Source organism: Anomaloglossus baeobatrachus, chromosome 8, assembly GCF_048569485.1.
Source record: "Anomaloglossus baeobatrachus isolate aAnoBae1 chromosome 8, aAnoBae1.hap1, whole genome shotgun sequence".
Taxonomy (NCBI): Eukaryota; Metazoa; Chordata; class Amphibia; order Anura; family Aromobatidae; genus Anomaloglossus; species Anomaloglossus baeobatrachus.
Window position 1 is genome coordinate 247025986 of NC_134360.1, and position 10881 is coordinate 247036866.

Sequence of the window (10881 nt, forward strand, 5' to 3'; positions counted from 1 at the left end):
GACAATGGAGGAGATGGGGGGGATTAACCCCTCCCTCTCCTCCGCAGTGCCCGTCCTCGCTTCACAGCTGTGACCCGATCGCAGAGCCTGAGCCGGGGGGGTCATTGGCATATCGCATCCGATGCCATACGCTAGTGTGACTCCAGCCTTATGAAAAGATCGACACTGTAAGGCTATGTGCGCACGCTGCATCTTTCTGGTGAACACAAAGATGCACATTTTTGGTCCCAAAAAAACCGCACCCTCGGCATGTATTTTTTGCCACGTTTTACTGCGTTTTTTTTAAGTCAAATCTATTGACTGGAAGAGCTCAAAAACGCTGGCAAAGCCGTAGAAAGAATTGACATGCTGCAGTGGTCACCGCAAAGACGCAGCCAAACAAAAAAGCTGCAACGTGCGCACAGAAACTGTGCGGGGGAAGGAAAAGCATGCAGTTTGAGACCAAAACTGCACCCAAAAAAAATGCACAAAAACGCAGCGTGCGCTCAATGCCTTAAAGGGAACCTGTCACCAGGAGGGGGGACAGGAGCAGAAAATAAGCCTGCCCATCTGGCCAACACAGGTAATTAGCATACCTAACGGTCAGGTTTTATAAAGTTATTTTTGGGGTCTAGAAGGGGAGTCAGGGCCAAGGTGCTCCTTCATAGTAACCAGCCCAGGAGCTGCAGGAGGTGATACTTTTAGTTTAAGGCCAGAATCACACTTGCTAGTGCCTTGCGTGTAACTCGCGCGAGTCTCTCATGGTAGAACCCGGCATGGCCGCACACTCCCCTGACAGGAGCGGGTCGGTTGCATGTATGTCTATGCAGCTCAGACGCTCCTGTATGCATAGTGTGTGGCCATGCCGGGTGATTCAATGAGAGACTCGCACGAGAAACACGCAAGGCACTAGCAAGTGTGATTCTGGCCTTAGGCTATGTGCGCACGTCAATGCTGACATTTCTGCAGCAATTTGGCAGCTCATGTGCGCTGCAAATCGCTGCAGAAACACTGCGTAATGGATGGATGCAGTGTTTCAGCAAATTAAATGCCGATTTCCTGCGCTCGGGATGCTGCCCCCACCATAGACAGAGCGGGAGCAGCATCCAAAGCACACAAATTAATTGACATGCTGCTTTATTGAATGCACGGATTTGGGTCAAAATTTTGTCATCCAAATCGCAGCGTTCAAAAAAGCAACGTGCGCACGTCTCATTCACAATATACATAGATTGTGCAGGGGACGCAGGACGCATGCATTTACGCTGCAGTGCAATACGCACACGTGTGCACGAGCCCTAATAGGGAAAAATCTGGTGACAGGTTCCTTTTTAGGCTATGTGCGCACGTTGCGTCGGAGTACCGGCAGTTTATTCTGCACGTTTTCCTTCCCTTGGTTTTTGACCAAAAGGCTTTTGGCCATTTTTTAGCACTAAAAACGCATGCGTATTTACCGCGTTTTTAGTGCGTTTTCAGCGCTTTTTACCTGCGTTTTTAGTGCGTTTTCAGCGCTTTTTACCTGCGTTTTCACCTGCGTTTCCGCAGATGCGTTTTGTAGATCAAGACACTGAGAAATAAAGTTGAAATAGTCAAAAAGAATGAAAAAAGAGAAAAAAAGTATAAAATTAACTTTTAATAAAACTATATGGAAAATTATCAATTTTAATGTAATAATAGTGGTTATGCACATTTTAACTGAAAAATAGGTAAAGTTTATTATTTTATAGCATTTAAATTTTCGGTTATTGTGTGTGTGTAAAGGAACATTAGAACCCTTTAATTTTTTGGCCAGAAAAGCATGCGTTTTTGGAGCCAAAAACGCAGTGGAAAAGCAGGTAAAAAGCATGGAAAACGCAGGAATTGTGCTTTTGGTTGCATTTTGCCATTTCTCATTGACTCCAATGTTAAGGAAACGCTGCAGAAATGGCAAAAACAACTGACACGCTGCTTCTTTTTCAGCATGGTTTTTGACCCAAAATATGCAAATTAAACGCTGCAGAAAAAAAAGCAAAGTGCGGACAGGATTTCTGCTTTTCCCATAGACTTTGCTGGAAAACAAAAACGCATGCGTTTTAGCGCAAAAACGCTGCCGCTAAAAACGCGGCCGAAACGCGGTAAAAAACGCAACGTGCGAAAATAGCCTTAGGATTTTTTTGATTTTGGAAAATTCCTGTCCTCCGGCTAAACAAACGGTTCTTTTTTCACCCTTCTCGGATCTAGCGCTGAGTCTCCGCCGCTGCTCCCAGGGTCTGTTAGTCTCTGTGCACAGAGTGTATTTTTTATGCAGATTTGGTGCAGATTTTCTGCGTATTGGTTGCATATTGTGGCACAAATCTGCATGTCTCTCCTTATGCCATCAAAGTCTATGACAATTCTGACAGATTCTTAGAATCTGGAAGCTTTTTTCTTTCATGACAATGTATTGGAAACACCACTACCAAAAAGGAAGAAAAAAAGCACCTAAAACGCAAAGAAAACTTACTCAAAGCGCATGCGTTTTTCAAGCGTTTTTGTGGTCAAAACCAAATTTGACATTGTCAAATTCTGCCAGAGGATGCGATTATTTCTGCAACGTACAGAACGCAACGTGCGCACAATGCCCTTAAAGCCAAACGGTGACATTTTTTTTTTTTTAATAAAACCCAATTACAAAAATTATGTTAGCCCCAAATTCATGAATTTAAGTAAAAAAAATATATAAATTGCAAAACAAAACAGGTTTTCTCTATTAAATAAAGGATGTGTACTGGGGCAATGGTTTGCTCTTCTGTAGAATTTTCCCAGAATTTGGTTTTCCATTGTAAAAATGATGCCCCTTTAGGCCCGCAACACACATCCGTGCCTCCGTGTTTGGTATGTTTTTGCACGTACCGGAGACACGGAGACCAATGTTACTCTATGGTAGATGGCACACACACGTAAAATCACACGGAACGTGTGTCCGTGTCTTAAGTACGTGTGTGCAGTTTTCTACATGGACGACATGTCCGTTTTTGGCCGGCAGCACGCAGGCACGGACCCGCTATAGTCTATGGGTCCGTGCCTGCACGTACCGCACACGGAGTATGTCCGTGTTCAGCACGTTTCATCCGTGTGCGTTTTTAAACGAGCAATCTATTTATTTTTTTTTTATTAAATTCAGTATACTTACCTTTTTTTCTGCTGTTCTCAGTCATACTTACATTGGCGCTCGGTCTTTTTTTTCCCCCAGCTCATACCGCTCCCCGATCACCAGCGCCGCGAGGAACAGCTGTGCAGAGAATACGCGGCAACAATTACTATGAATATGCCGGAAGCTCATTAATCAATCTACTATTCTCTGCTTCCCCCGCCCACAGGCGCCTATGATTGGTTGCAGTGAGACACGCCCACACGCTGAGTAACAGCTGTCTCACTGCAACCAATCACAGCAGCCGGTGGGCGTGTCTATACTGTGCAGTAAAATAAATAAATTATTAAAAAAAACGGTGTTCGGTTCCCCCCCTATTTTAATACCAGCCAGATAAAGCCATACGGCTGCACCTCCGTGGATTACGCCGGAAATGGAGGGGTTTTTCGGGCTTAATAAAGTGGTGAACGAGGGTATTTGTTAGTGGATTTTATTGCAAATATAGGATTTTTTCAGGTGTGTGTGTTTATTTACTGTCACTTACAGATTAATCATGGAAGGTATCTCGGGGAGACGCCTGACATGATTAATCTAGGATTTAGTGGCAGCTATGGGCTGCCATTAACTCCTTATTACCCCAATTGCCAACGCACCAGGGCAAATCGGGAAGAGCTGGGTACAGTCCCAGAACTGTCGCATATAATGTATGCGGCAATTCTGGGCGGCTGATGACTGATATTGTTAGGCTGGGGGGCTCCCCATAACGTGGGGCTCCCCATCCTGAGAATACCAGCCTTCAGCTGTATGGCTTTATCTGGCTGGTATTAAAATGGGGGGGAACCGCACGCCGGTTTTTTAAATTATTTATTTATTTATTTCACTGCACAGTATAGACACGCCCACCGGCTGCTGTGATTGGGTGCAGTGAGACAGCTGTCACTCAGCGTGGGGGGCGTGTCTGACTGCAACCAATCATAGGTGTCGGTGGGCGGGGAAAGCAGGGAATACAAGATTGTTTAATGAGCGGCCGGCTTTTTCAAAATAGTAAAAGCCGCCGGAGTTTTTATAACAGCTGTGCAGCACCGCGCTGGAGATCGGGGAACGGTAAGTATAAGAGAGGGCTGCTCAATTCAGTCACTCAGGGGATTAGCGGTCACCGGTGAGTCCTTCACGGGTGACCGCTAATCAGTACGCGACACAGACAGAGCCGCAACATGACAATGAAGTCGGGTGAAGTTCACCCGAGTTCATTCTCATCGCGCAATTCTGTCTGCTGTCAGCCGACATGTATAAACGACATTGTGCATCACACATGGACATTCCACGTACACATACACGGGCATTCCACACGCACACACGGCTCGCATACGCCATCACACGGATGCCATACGTACCAGAGAAACGCCCAAAAAAAACGGAACACGGACCCGAAAAACGGACCGTGTCACACTTACGTTTTTTATGCGGAAGTGTGTTTTCGGCCTTAGGCTGTGTGCAAACAGTGTGTGTTGGTTTTTTTTTATACAGTTTTTTAGAAATCTGCATCAAAATCTGCATGTGTCTCCTTATCCCAGATTTGATGCAGTTTATCATGCAAATTGTTGCCCAAATCTGCATATCTCTCCTTATCCCAGCAGTTTATGAGATTTCTGAAGTGCTGTGCGCATGTTGTTTTTTTTCCTTGCAGATTTGGTGCAGAAAATAATCTGCACCATGTCAATTTTTGGTGCATTTTTGCTTGAGTTTTTTTTAGCCCTTCCCGCCATTAACTTCACTAAAAAAAAACATATGGCATAAAAACGCACCAAAAAGATGCTTTTTTGGTGTGTTTTTCTGCCATAAGCTGCATATTTATGCAGAAATTTTCTACACAAAATCTGAGGCTGCACATATAGCCTTAGGACTTGTGCACACGCTGCAATTTTTGATACATTTTTTTCAAAATCGGCATGTCTCTCCTGGAGCCAGCAAAGTCTATGAGATTTCTGAACCGCTTGGACGACGTTGCGGGGTTTTTTTCTTGCAGATTTGGGGCAGATTTTGATGCAGAAAACATCTGCAGCTTGTCGATTATTGGTCTGGATTTGCAGTGTTTTTTCACCCATTGACTTCAATGCTGTGATGAAAAAAAATGCATCAAATCTGCTGTTCACACAGTGAGTTTTTGGTGGGGTTTTGCCGCATTTTTGCAGCTTTTTTTTTTTTAACACAAAACACACCAGGCTTAAACAGGATGTGACGTCATCAGGAGCAGGAAGAATGGTTGTAAATTGCATCAAGAAAAACTTTTGTTTTACTTTTTTATTAACTTAGCTTACTGTAGGCAGGACACACTCGTCATTGCACTGCTTCCTTGTTGCCACCACAGACGCTGACACCATCTGAACCAAATAAGTTTACCTTGGTCTCATCGGACCACAGGACGGTTCCAGTAATCCATGTACGTAGTCTGCTTGTCTTCAGAAAACTGTGTGTGGCTTTCTCGTGCATCATCAAAAGGCTTCCTTCTGGGACAACAGCCATACAGATCAGCGATGCAGCGCGTTGTATGGTCTGAGCACTGACAGGCGGACTGAAAATTTGCACACAAGCGTTACCTATGTAAATAGGCCTGTGTATACCCAAGTGTTCCCAAAATAGGGAAATCAGACTGCGGGCTACAGGCAATAGGAAGAGAGCGCATGCTGTGTACTGTTCGGAAAATTGGTTAATGCCATATTAATTCTGGTGCAATGAAGATTTTCCTACTAAATTCAATACCAGTATTCTCATGTGTGTCCACCAGAGGGCGCACTGGTCCACCTTTTCATCTGCTGACATTGAGAATTGTGTCTGATCGCTGATTCAGATTGTTGTAACAGAGCAGACACATAAACTAAACTTTGGTTACATATTTTACTCAGTATGTAACTCCATCTGCCTGCCTGGGAGGTACTGGTGCATTTACCATGTATTCTAGTGCACCAACAGAAGGTGTACGGGGAATTGTCCTTTGTGTATTTTATCAAATTGCAAACGTGTGTCCAATTGTTATTTCAGCAAAGATTCCTGTAAGTGTATATATGTATATTATATTTTTTATATATATATATATATATATATATATATATATATATACACACACATACATATATACAGTGTGTCCACCGCCATTAACTTGAGAGCGGCAGCAGCTATAGGCATAGAAGTGGTGTCTAGGTATAGTAAAGTAGCCATGCGCTACGCAATGAAACCACCTATAGCGCCACCTGGTGGAAAACAACGGAGTTAGCATTTTTATCTCGAAAACGGAACGAGATAGAGAAAAAAAGTGAATTACAAAGTTGTAGGGCATCATCAATTCAATACGGATCGACACCTTGCACAGAAATGCTATGATAAGAACGTGTAAAACTCACAAGGCTGCGGACGTGAAGCGATACCTCATGGAGACCTTCCTACAAGTCATTGGGTCTGGTGGCTGTGTGGAGTGGCCTCCGCTCACCTGACCTGACCCCATTGGACTTCTTTCTGTGAGGTCACATCAAACAGCCGGTGTATGCGACCCCTCCACCAACATTGCAGGACCTACGACGACGTATCACAGATGCTTGTGCAAATGTGTCACCTACCATATTGCATAACGTGCAGCAAGATACAGTATGCTGTGCAGAGGCCAGATGTGCATTGCAGCAAGATACAGTATGCTGTGCAGAGCCCAGATGTGCATTGCAGCTGACGGGGGACACTTTGAGCATCAAAGTTAAATGAGTGCCATATGTGTGACCAGCATTCAATGTTTTGGGGGGTCATCATAGATTTCTGTATGCAAGGTGTTGATTCGTATTGAATTGATGATGCCCTACAATTTTTTTATTCACTTTCTTTCTCTATCTCGTTCCGTTTTCGAGATAAAAATGCTAACTCCGTTGTTTTCCACCAGGTGGCGCTATAGGTGGTTTCATTGTGTAGCGCATGGCTACTTTACTATACCTAGACACCACTTCTATGCCTATAGCTGCCGCCGTTCTCAAGTTAATGGCGGTGGACAGCATATGGGTGGACACACTGTATATCGTCATTCATAAGTCTCCAGATCTTAATCCAATCCAGCGTTAGTGAGAATTCTAGAACAACAAGCCCGATCCATGAGAGGCCGTGCCAAGTAATTTTGGACCTTTTAGGGGTTTTCCAATCTTATATAGTAATGTCCCCAGAATATGCCCTGTTCCCTGAGCAGAGGATGGGCTGGGGGCTCAGTCCTGCGTCCCTTTCTTTCTTATGATTAGAGCGGTTCTGATCTCAGATTTGCCATCAGTTTATAAGATGAGAAATCTCCTCTAAGTGCTGCTGACATCTTGTACCCGATCCTTTAGGACACTTTCAGAAGTCCCATCCATACCTTGTTGGGTCGGTGCTGGTTTGGTTGCACAAGGAAAGGGAGGAAGAGAGGGATACAATATTCGTTAGGGGTAGAGTTGAGCGGACTGGGAATAATCCGGGTCCGGCAGATCCGCGGCGGGTTGATATAGAAGTCCGGATCCGATCCGGAATCCGGCACCATATAGGTCAATGGGGAGTGGGAGTGGGAGAGAGAAAAAAAAACAGATCCAGATCGTGCACCCGGAATCCCGCGACCGGATCGGTCTCGGATCTGCCGCTCAAAACGTGCGGATCCGGATTTTGCCGATCCGGGTCCGCTCAACACTAGTTAGGGGCTTTGAGTGTTTTATGAGTGTATATTGTTCATAGGGCGACATCTACTGCCTGATTCATTGCACATGGGCTCCAGTCTAGATCTATACATAATGTAATGTGGCAACACAGACAATGGACTATGATGGACAAGTGAAGGCTGCAGCAGAGGCCACTGATCGCCTGCAGCGCCACATAACGTCAGCAATGGGGGGAGACAGCACCTGGTGAGGAGGAGCACTGCCCGTCCGGAAGGTAAAGGATATATTTTTATTATTTTATTCAGCCCATTGGGGGATATTCAAAAGGGACCATCATGGGACAAACCCTTTAATAACGTGTGCAGTTTCTATTGTCTGTCCGTAGCCTCACCCCTGCTAAGCCATCTATATGGAATTGACTAAAATGATACCTTGATATCTGCGCTTCAATCTTTTATTCCAAAGAAATCCACGTTTATCTTAATACATCAATGAGCTGTTAATATGTATGGGCCGGACATAGATCTCCCATGCACATATAGACGGTTTAGCAGGGATGATCCTACTGACACATTCCCTATAAATCTGATGCCTGATCCGCTTTATTGGCTTTGCACCAAGTTTTGAAGTGATCAGCGATCCATAGGATTGGTGATATGTGACTGATTGCTACCACTGGGATCCACTCCGATTCTGCGACTGGTCCAGCATGCGCAGCTCTGCTCCAGCTATTGTCTATGGGAGTGCCAGAGATGGTGTAGTGCAGTCTCTGCTTTATTGGGGGTCCTGACGATCAGTAAGTTATCACTAATCCTATAGATAAGGTGGTACTGGTAAGAATAAACGTGGCACAATTCCTTTAAGGTGCAGGGTGACACATGAAATCCCTTCATGCGCTGTATATAGGTAGTGGATTGACACATGAGGGTATATTACAGCACTTTACACATATAAGCTAGGTTAGGACTGTATACAGGCTGTGCTGTGCAGCAGACGGTCCAGGTGTAGCACAGCCGACACATCACAAGTCACAGGGCGGCACGGTGGCTCAGTGGTTAGCACTGCAGTCTTGTGGTGGCTCACTGGTTAGCACTACTGTCTTGTGGCTCAGTGGTTAGCACTGCAGTCTTGTGGTGGCTCAGTGGTTAGCACTGCAGTCTTGTGGTGGCTCAGTGGTTAGCACTGTAGTCTTGTGGTGGCTCAGTGTTTAGCACTGCAGTCTTGTGTTGGCTCAGTGGTTAGCACTGCAGTCTTGTGGTGGCTCAGTGGTTAGCACTGCAGTCTTGTGGTGGCTCAGTGGTTAGCACTGCAGTCTTGTGGTGGCTCAGTGGTTAGCACTGCTGTCTTGCAGTGCTGGGATCCTGGCTTCAAATCCCACCAAGGACACCATCTGCAAGGAGTTTGTATGTTTCCCCGTGTCTGCGTGGGTTTCCTCCGGGTTCTCCGGTTTCCTCCCACAATACAAAAACATACAAATAGGGACCTTAGATTGTGAGCCCCAATGGGGACAGTGTTCCTGATGTATGTAAAGTGCTGTGGAATTAACAACACTATATAAATGAGTAAATATATTATTATTTGAAGAATGAGTCAGGATCACGGGATCTGCTCACAGGTCTGTTCTGGCATTCTGGTTGTGAGCTACATTAGTTATGCAATATAGAAGCAAGCGGATCCCATTGATTCTAATGGGATCTGTCCGAGATACATCTTTTACGGTAGAAGAAAAAAAGTTCTGCATTGAAAACCTTTCTTCTATTCCAAAAATATAAAAAAAAAATAGAAACCAAATTGACTCTATAATGATTAAAGGGCCCCTCTGCTTGTGTTTGCAAAACTGATGAAATAAAAGACTTCTTCCCATTGTCTGTTCCTAAAATGGAAGAGAAATGGAAAGTCTGAGTGGACGTGTGATCAGAGGCTAAGTGGGCCCTGTGCAGGGTCTGAGGGTCATACCTCGGATCTCATATAGCCATGTTGTTACGTGAGGACCGGCAATGACTGAACCGACCAGGACTGGGATGTGGATCCACTGGAGTACAGATCACCGGCTCACCCTGGAGGGGCATGAATAAGTGTCTGCCGGGTATTCATCAGAGTCTCTGATGGCGAGGTTGGCATTGGCTGCCGACAGACACTAGGTACCACTACAAGGCAGACCCCGGATCCACAGAAGCTGACACTGAACGGAAATATTCAAAACAAGAAAGCCGCGGAGACACCATCACAAGTTTCTCAACGCTGGCAGGAAACTAGCCAGGTCTTTCACCGGGAAGGAACAACCACGGGAAGGGCGGTCTCCAGTCAAGGAGACCACCTATACCAAACATGGTATCCATCCACAGACAGCCGTTTCGGGGTATTTGCCCCTCATCAGTGTGGAGTAGGATGTTGATCTCCCTAAGGTCAACCATCCTTGCTTATGTACTCTTCTACTAGGCATTGCTCCCACTAGCCAGATTCCTACTCCACACTGATGAGGGGCAAATACCCCGAAACAGCTGTCTGTGGATGGATACCATGTTTTGGCATAGGTGGTCTCCTTGACTGGAGACTGCCCTTCCCGTGGTTGTTCCTTCCCGGTGAAAGACCTGGCTAGTTTCCTGCCAGCGTTGAGAAACATGTGATGGTGTCTCCGCGGGCTTTCTTGTTTTGAATATTTCCCAGGGGGCATTGCTCTAGAATCACTGCGTTGAGAAACACGTGATGGTGACTCCGGGGTGTTGGATGTTGATCTCCCTAAGGTCAACCATCCTTACTGAACGGAAATAGGCTGGACGGAGTAGACCCTCTCCCAGAACAGGATCAGGATAACCGGCAGGGTGGTATTTGGTACAGATGGGTCCCGCAGTTCAGGATCACTGGCAGGGAATACAGGGATGGATACAGGAATGTAGGAGGATGCCGGGAGACACAGTCACAAATTCAGGACACAGGAATACAGGCTGGCACCAGGACACGGGCATGGGTTCAGGAACACAATTCTGGCACCAAGACATGGACACGGATTCAGGATCACAGACTTCGAACCGAAACCAGGAATGGAATCAGAACTCAGGAGTCAGGCTGGACCCAGGAGAGAACGGATCAGGAACTCAGGCTGGACCCAGGAGAGAACGGATCAGGAACTCAGGCTGG